The sequence below is a fragment of the Camelus bactrianus genome, chromosome 33 (genome assembly GCF_048773025.1).
Source record: "Camelus bactrianus isolate YW-2024 breed Bactrian camel chromosome 33, ASM4877302v1, whole genome shotgun sequence".
NCBI lineage: Eukaryota > Metazoa > Chordata > Mammalia > Artiodactyla > Camelidae > Camelus > Camelus bactrianus.
This window is the reverse complement of record NC_133571.1, coordinates 4,113,614-4,123,075: the sequence shown is the minus strand read 5'-3', so window position 1 is coordinate 4,123,075 and position 9,462 is coordinate 4,113,614. Positions and strand designations below refer to the sequence as shown.

General features: G+C 39.3%; 1 pseudogene; it reads right to left on the bottom strand.

Annotated features, from left to right (window-relative positions):
- Nucleotides 1–295: 295 nt before the first annotated feature.
- LOC105061933 (olfactory receptor 6C2-like) lies at nt 296–1,160 on the bottom strand (annotated as a pseudogene).
- Nucleotides 1,161–9,462: the final 8,302 nt, after the last annotated feature.

The window sequence follows — 9,462 nt, the reverse complement described above, 5'->3', positions numbered from 1 at the left end:
ATTTGCAGAAGTTTACCAGGAATAAGCAACCAAAATAACCAGGATAAAAATCAAAATCTGGTACTGCATCATTTTGAAAATGTTACTCTGTCTGTACTGTTTTATCACATATAGAAATATATTTTGACTCTTTATTCTTTCTGCTAATCTATATTTTATTCTACACCAATGCCATTTTATTACGATGACTTCATATTAAATCTTGATAATTTACAAAGTAATTCTCTTAACTTTACTAATCTTCCGAATTCTCCTGTGCATTCTTGGTCTTTAGGATTTCCATATAAATTTTAGTTTAATCTTGGCAGTTTTCACAAAAGCAATTAAATGTTTTTGCCCATTGAGAGATGTCTACCAACATACTCTTTCCCAACCTCGTTACAAATTTTGCAAGTGGAAAAGACATCAATTTGGGAAGGCTTCCACAGGTGGTGGGAATCACAATCATGTGGGAAGAACACATAGAAAATGCATTTTTACTTTACTAGGCAGAAGGGAATTGTAAAATGATCTTGATGATGTACACATAGGAGAGAACTATACATACAAGGGTCATGAGAAGGATGAGCACAGCACAGGCTATGACCATCTGCTTTATGAGCCACGTTTCTCAGCATGAGATCTTTAGTAGAAGGGCTGAATTACAGGCAAAATGGTCAATATCATTGGAGTCACAGAATTCCAGATTTAGGCCAAGGCTAGCCGAGGGGATTATGATTAATGAGCCAGCCATCCAGCAACAAAGGATGAGTCTTCTGCCGACCCTGTTGTACATGATGGTCACATAATGCAGGGCTTTGCAGATGGCTACTTGTAGGACATGGTGGCTAAGAGGAAATATTGTGTAGCAGCAAGTAAGACAGTAAAAAATATTTGAATGGCACAGTTATCATATGTGAATCTCTTGTCATCTGTTGATACATTGTACAAATATTTGGGAGTACAAGTAAGTGTAAATGAAATTTCAAAGGAGAAGTTTTGTAGGAAAAAGTACATGGTAGTTTTCAGGTTAGAATCTCTGAAGGTGAGGGAGATAATGATCAGGTTCCCAGGTACACTCAACATGTTGGTGAGAAATGGAAACATGAAAATCAAACAATCTTCAGTTGTGGATCATCAGTCAGCCCCAGCAGGATAAATGTTATTGTGTGGTTTCTCATCATTGACTTCTGACTTCTACTACTCAGTCTGCCTTTATTCGATTTATTTATTTTTACTGAAGTATAATCAGTTTAATATGTTGTGTCAATGTCTGGTGTACAGCATAGTAGTTCAGTCATATGTATGCGTACATATATTCATTTTTATATTCTTTTTCATTATAGTTTGCTACAAAATACTGAACATATAGTTCCCTGTACTATACAGTAGAAACTTGTGGTTTGTCTGTTTTATATATAGTAGTATCTGCAAATCTCAAACTCCCAATTTATCACTTTCCACCCATTTCCCTCCCTGGTAACCATAAGTTTGTTTTCTATGTCTGTGTCTCTTTCTGTTTTGTAAAAAAGTTCATTTCACTTTTTTTTAGATTCCACGTGTAAGTGATATCATGTGGTATTTTTCTTTCTCTTTCTGGCTTATTTCACTTAGAATGACATTCTCCAGGTTCATCCATGTTGCCACAAATGGCATTATTTTATTCTCTTTTATGGCTGAGTAGTATTCTATTGTATAAATATACAGTAACTTATTTATACAGTCATCTGTCAATGGACATTTAGGTTGTTTTCATGTCTTGTATATTGTATATAGTGCTGCTATGAACATTGGGGTGCATATGTCTTTCTGAATTAAGGTTCTCTCTGGATATGTACCCAGTAGTGGGATTGCTGGATAATGTGGTAAGTCTATTTTTAGTTTTTTGAGTAATCTCCATACTAATGGCTGCACCAAACTACATTCCCACCAGTGTAGAAGGGTTCCCTTTTCACCATAGACTGTCCACCATTTATCATTTGTGGACTTTTGAATGATGGCCATTTGTGATTGGTGTGAGGTGATACCTTATTGTAGTTTTGATTTGCATTTCTGTGATAATTAGCGATACTGAGCATGTTTTCATGTGCCTATTGGCCATTTGTATGTCTTCACTGGAGAATTGCTTATTTAGGTTTTTTGCCCATTTTTGGATTGGGTTGACAATAGATGCAGAAAAAGCATTTAATAAAATTGAACACCCACTTATGATAAAACTCTTAATCAATATGGGTATAGCACGAACATATCTCAACATAATAAAAGCTATTTATGATGAACCTACAGCCAGGATAATATTCAATGGTGAAAACTTGAAAGACTTCACGCTAAAATCTGGAAGAAGCCAAGGATGTCCGCACTCACCACTTCCATTCAATATAGTATTGTAAGTCCTAACCATAGCAATTAGACAAAAAAAGAAATAAAAGGGATCCAAATTGGAAGAGAAGAGGTAAAATTGTCATTATATGTGGGTAACATGATACTATATATAGAAAACTGTAAAGGCTCCAACAAAAACTTCTAGAGCTGATAAAAGAATTCAGCAAGGTAGCAGGATACAAGATTAACTTACAATTCGGTTGCATTTCTTTACACTAACAATAAAATATCAGAAAAGGAAAGTAAAGAAATAATCCCTTTTAAAACTGTGTCCGCAAAATAATATACTTAAGAATAAATCTGGCCAAGGAAATGAGAGGCTTATATGTAGAGAACTATAAAACATTATAAGGAAATTAAAGATGATTTAAAGAAATGGAAAGATAAGCCATGCTCTTGGATTGGAAGAATTAATATTGTTAAAATGGCCATCCTACCCAAAGCAATCTACAGATTTAATGCAAACCCTATCATATCACCCAGGACATTTTTCACAGAGCTGCAACATATCATCCTAAAATTTATATGCAATCACAAAAGACCCAGAATTACCAAAGCATTACTGAAGAAAAAGAATGAAGCTGGAGGAATAACCCTTCCAGACTTCAGACAATACTACAGAGCTACAGTCATCCGTGGTATTTGTACAAAAACAGACATATGGATCAACGGAACAGAATAGAGAGCCCAGAAATAAACCCACAGACCTTTGGTCAATTAATCTTTGACAAAGGAGGCAAGAACATACGATGGAGTAAAGACAGTCTCTTCAGCAAATGGTATAGGGAAAATTCGACTGCTGTATGTGAATCAATGAAGTTAGACTACTCCCTCACACTATACCCAAAAATAAATTTAAAATGGCTTAAAGACTTAAACATAAGACAAGATACTCGAAACCTCTTAGAAGAAAACATAGGCAAAACATGATCTGACATACACCTCAGCAATGTTCTCCTAGGGCAGTCTACCCAAGCAACAGAAATAAAAGCACAAATAAACAAATGGGACCTAACTGAACTTACAAGTGTTTGCACAGCAAAGCAAGCCATATGCAAAACAAAAAGACAACCTACGAAATGGGAGAAAATATTTGCTAATGTTTCGATTGACAAAAGCTTTAATTGCCAGAATATATAAACAGCTAATACAACTGAATAACCAAAAAACAAACAACCGGATCCAAAAATGGGCAGAAGACCTAAAGAAGCATTTCTCCAATGAAGACATACAAATAGCCATCAGGCACAGAAAAAAATGCTCACTATCACTAATTATCAGAGAAATGCAAATCAAAACTACAATGAGGTATCACCTCACACCAGTCAGAATGGCCATCATTCAAAAGTCCACAAATGATGAATGCTGGAGAGGCTGTGGAGAAAAGGGAACCACCCTCCTACACTGCTGGTGGGAAAGCAGATTGGTGCAGCCATGGTGGAATACAGTATGGAGATTCCTCAAAAGACTAGGAATACACTTACCATATGACCCAGTAATTGTGCTCCTGGACATATATCCAGAAGAAACCCTACTTCAAAAAGACACCTGCACATAAGTTTTCATAGCAGCACTATTAACAATAGCCAAGACATGGAAACAGCCTAAATGTCCATTGACAGATGACTGTATAAATAAGTTACTGTATATTTATACAATAGAATACTACTCAGCCATAAAAGAGAATAAAATAATGCCATTTGTGGCAACATGGATGAACCTGGAGAATGTCATTCTAAGTGAAGTAAGCCAGAAAGAGAAAGAAAAACCCCATATGAGATCACTCATATGTAAAATCTACAAAAAAAAGAAAAGAAAAGAAAAGAAAAAAACAAATGAACATCAATACAAAACAGAAACAGACTCATAGACATAGAATACAAACTTGTGGTTGCCAGGGGGCAGAGGAGTGGGAAGGGACAGATGAGAACTTGAAATTTGTAGATACTGACAGGTTTATGAAGAATAGATAAACAAGGTTATACTGTATAGCACAGGGAAGAGATACAAGATCTTGTGGTAGCTCACGATGAAGAAGAATGAGACAGTGCATTTGCAGCAACATGGTTGCTCCTGGAGAATGCCATTCTAAGTGAAGTAAGCCAGAAAAAGAATGAAAAATACCATATGAGATCGCATATGTGGAATCTTAAAAAAAAAAAAGTACATAAATACAAAACAGAAATAGACTCAGAGACATAGAATACAAACTTGTGGTTGCCAAGGTGGCAGAGGGTGGGAAGGGAGAGACTGGGATTTCCAAATTTGTAGATACTGATAGACACACACAGAATAGATAAACAAGATTGTACTGTATATCACAGGGAAATGTATACAAGATCTTGTGGTAGCTCACAGAAAGAAAAATGTGACAATGAATATATGTATGTTCATGTATAACTGAGAAACTGTGCTCTAAGCTGGAAATTGACACAACATTGTAAAATGACTATAATTCAATATAAAATGTTAACAAAAAAAGAATGAGAATGAATATATGTAATGTAAAACAAAAATTGTGCTCTGCACTGGAAATTGATACAACGTTGTAAACTAACTAAGTCAATAAAAAAACCCACTAAATTAAAAAAAAACAATAAATAAAAACAAAAGAGGTTGTGGTATATTTATACAATGGAATTCTACTCTGCCATGAAAAAGAATAAAATAACATCATTTGCAGCAACATGGATGGACCTAGAGATCATCATTCTAAGTGAAATAAGTCAGAAAAAGAAAGAAAAATACCATATATCACTCATATGTGGAACCTTACAAAAAGAAAGGACACTATGAACTCATCTACGAAACAGAAACAGACTTGCAGACACAGTAAACAATCTTATAGTTACCAGGGAAAAGGGGTAGGAAAAGATAAACTTGGAAGTTTGAGATTTACAAATGTAAGTCACTACATATAAAGATAGATTTTTTAAAAAAGCTTCTTCTGTATAACACAGAGAACTCTGCTCAATATCTCCTAATAACCTATAACAGAAAAAGCACTACAGCCACCACCTGAAGAAGCAAGAGAAAACAGAGGAGAGTTAGTTATCCTGGGCTGGAGCCCAGTCCTTCACAAGTCCTTGCCCCATCTCAATCCCACCGCCACTGCCCCCTGAGTGCACTATGCCCTCCTCCCAGGAACAGGCTGATGTGAATACATGCACCCAGTGAACTTGGGGTGACAGGCCCCCACCAGGACAGGCCACGGGGGAGATGGGAGCAAGTCCACCTGCTCCCCCAGGGCAACCTCCCTCCCCTGGCCGCCGCTGCCCCCAAAAGCCCTGTGCCTGGCTCCCAGGAGCCACATTACCTGGAAACAAGTGTCCCAGGAACCTGGAGCAGCGATGTGAGGAGGGGCGCTGCCCTTGACGAACTGGTATATTTGCCCCCCCATCTCCCCTGCGACATGCCCTGGGGCAGCAGAGGCTGGAGGCACCTCCTCATGTCAGAATGCTGCTGGGACACAGGCCGGGGTGTGTTCAGTAGGCGGCAGCGGCAGGTAGGGGGGCTGCCCTGTGTGAACTTGTGGATTTGGTTCAATCTTCCCTGTGCCCTATCTAGGGGCGGCCTCTGCCACCCTGGATTCTTGGGGTGCATGTCTCTTGATCTGCCCGCTCCTGGGAGGCAGGCACAGTGCAGGCAGGGTGCAGGGCCTGTGGCAGCTAAGACGACTGAGACAGGGAAGGGGGGCTGCCCCGGGAAAAGCAGTCGACTTCCTCCCATCGCCCCTGCAGCCTGGCCTCGGGCGGCCTCTGCAGCCCCAGCTTTGCGGAACGCATGTCTCCCTGTCAGCCTGTTCCTGGGAGGCAGGCGCCATGTGGTCAGAGGGTGGCAGCATTGGCAATGGCGGGATTGGGGCTGCCCCGTGTGAGCCCGGAGATTTGCTCCCACTTCCCGCTTTCGCTGCTGCCACCGCTCCACACTGACTGCACTGCATCTGCCTCCCAGCAGCAGGCTGACCTGTACCCTGCACCCCGTGAACCTGGGGCAGTAGAGACCACCACCAGGCCAGGCTGCGGGGCAGATGGGAACAAGATGACCAGAGAGGAGCATCCAGGGCAGGCCTCCTACACCCGCCTCCATCGCCCCTCCGCCCCCTGCCAGAGCCCTGACCTCACCACACAGGCCTCCTGGGAGCAAGCTAACCAGGAGACATGCGTCCTGTGAACCTGGGGCAGCAGAGGCCTCCCCTAGGCCAGGCCACGGGGAGATGGAAACAAATCTACCCGCTCTCACAGGGCATCCCCCCTTACTCCACCTCCACAGCTGCTACACCTGCCATCACCACAGCTGCTCCCTGACTGGACCACACAGGCCTCTAGGGTGCAGTCTGACCTAAAAATGAATGTGGAGCAGCAGAGCCCGCACCCTGCCAGGCTGAGGGGAAGATGGGGGCAAATGACTGACTCCCAAGGGGCAGTCCCCCTCCCCTTGCCACCACCACCAGGGCTACAGCCTCTGCCATCTTCCCAGCCCCTTGGCCGCACTGTGCCCCTGGTCTTACTAAAGTGGGTATAGAGGGAACATGTCTCAACATAATAAAAGCTATTTATGACAAACCTACGGTCACCAGAATACCCTACCAAAAGAGCAGAAAGCCTTTCTGCTAAGCCTTTCTTGTTATTTAACTTTCAGACTAGATTTCTAAGAGATTTCACCACCACCAACGTTACAAGAGAAGAGTATCCTGAATGTAACTCTATTTTTAGTTTTACCAGTGAGTTTAATACTTTCCTATGTTTTCCTGTTACTAATTTGCATCATTTCCTCTTGAAGAACTCCCTTTAGCATCTCTCGTGAGGCAGTGTTAGTGTTGATGAACTTCTTCAGCTTTTGTTTGTCTGTAGAACTATTTATCTCTCCTTTAATTCTGGAGGACAGCTTTGCCAGGTAGAGGATTCTTGTTTGATAGTCTTTTCTTTCAGCTCTTTGAACATATATCATCCTGAGAGGTGTCTTCTGGCCTGCAAATTTCTGCTGAAAAGTCCACTGGCAGCCTTATGAGGGTTCCCTTGTCATAATAAATTGCTTTTCTTTTGCTGCTTTTACTTTATTTGAAGTATCCACAAGTTTACCATACTCTTTACAATAATAGATTTCCCAGAGCTATTTGGATGTTTTCCTCCTTATGACCGGTCAGTTCTCCTATCCAAGTCCTCACTCCCAGGCTTCAAGAGATGCTTTCCATTAAATTATAATTCTTCTTTTCTGGGTTGTTCAGAAATGCCTGAGAAATGTCAATTTTGTTTTTTATTAGTGAGCCCTATGACTCACACAGAAACAGGATTCAGAGATCAAGGACATGTGTCATGCAGCAAACTGCTGGATGCTGTATTGACACTGAAAAGGTTCATCTGATTATATCTTCAAAGCATCTTTATTGAAGTATAACTGACACACAATAAACCGCACATATTTAAAGCATACAACTTGGTAATTCTGATATAGGTATGTACACGTGAAACATTTGCTAGAATCGCAATAATGAATACATGATCATCCTTTAATTCTCCTTCTGCTCCTTTGTGATGCCTCCCGCCTGCTCCTCCCTGTCCACCTGTCCTCATCCCCAAGCAATCACTCATCTGCTTTCTGCCACTGATATATTAATTTGCATTTTCTAGAATATTATATAAATGGAATCAATAGTATGTACACTTTTGTCTGTTTTTTTCACTTAGCATGATTATTTTGAGATTCATCCATGTATTTTCATGTATCAGTAGCTCATGTCTTGTAATTAATAATATTCTGTGTGGATATATCACTATTTATCCATTCTGGGTTGTTTCCATTTTGGGGTGATTATAAATGAAACTGCCATAAATATTCATGTATATATCTCTGTATGGACATATGCTTATATTTCTTTTGGATAAATACCTATGAAGTACAATACATAGATAATATGGTAGATACATATTTAATTTTGTAAGTTGCTGTCCAGCTGTCTCACAAAGTGTTGTATTTTCCACCAGCAGTGTATGAGTGTTCCCATTTCTCCACATCCTCAACAATAGTTGATATGGTCAGACTTTTTAATTTTAGCTATTCAAATAGATACATATTAGTACTTCATGTACTTTTAATTTGCTTTTTCCTAATAGGTAATGCTGCTGGGCATTTTTCAAGTGATTATTTGTCATGTGTTTCTTTGGTTTAGTGTCTTTCAAAATCTTTTGCCCACTTTTTATGTCTTTATGTATTCTGGATACAACTCCTTTATTAGATAGGTGATTTGTAATTATTTTCTCTCCATATGCTGCTTGAATGTGTGATTTTTGAAAACAAAATTTTCTTAATTTTGATGAAGTCCAACTTATCAGGGGTTTTTTGGTTGGTCTTGCTTTCTTTTTTAATTCTGGAGTTGCATATAAAAAGCTATTGCATACCCCACAGTCACAGAGATTTTCTCCTGTAATTTCTTTAAGATGTTTTTACAGTTTAAAATTTTACATTTAGGTTTATGGTATGTCTTGATTTAATTTTTATACGTGAGATGTGATACAATAGCCAGAATTCCTAACACATTCTACCCTTGAACAACACTGGTTTGAACTGCAGGGGTGTACTTATACACAGATTTTTTTTTTCTTCAATAAAGAAATACTCCAGTCCTACATGATCTGCAGTCTGCCTTGTTGGTTGAATCTGCAGATAAGAAGCCACGGATACAGAAGGCTCACTGTAAAGTTATACACAGATTTTGGACAGTGTGGAGGGTCACAGCCCCGAATCTCCCACATTATTCGAGGATCAACTGTACTGTGTTCTAGTCACTATACTTTATAATATGATAAGCAAATTTAGGGAGCATGGGAAAATGGAAAGATAAGAAAAATATGTAATAGAATCATGATAGAAAAAAGTTATAATAAGCTTGCCTGATGACATATGTTGGATCCAGTGAATTAAGTGAATTGGTAGCAGAAACAAGTATGGACAAAAAATAAATTAGTAATTTTTTTGTGATCTTAAGAGCAATAATAATAAACCATTTAATTAACAAATATCTTATTTTGCTACAAATATCTTATTTTGCTACAGTATTAGCATGATACACAGAGTCATTCATAGTCTGTCCTCATCTTCTTT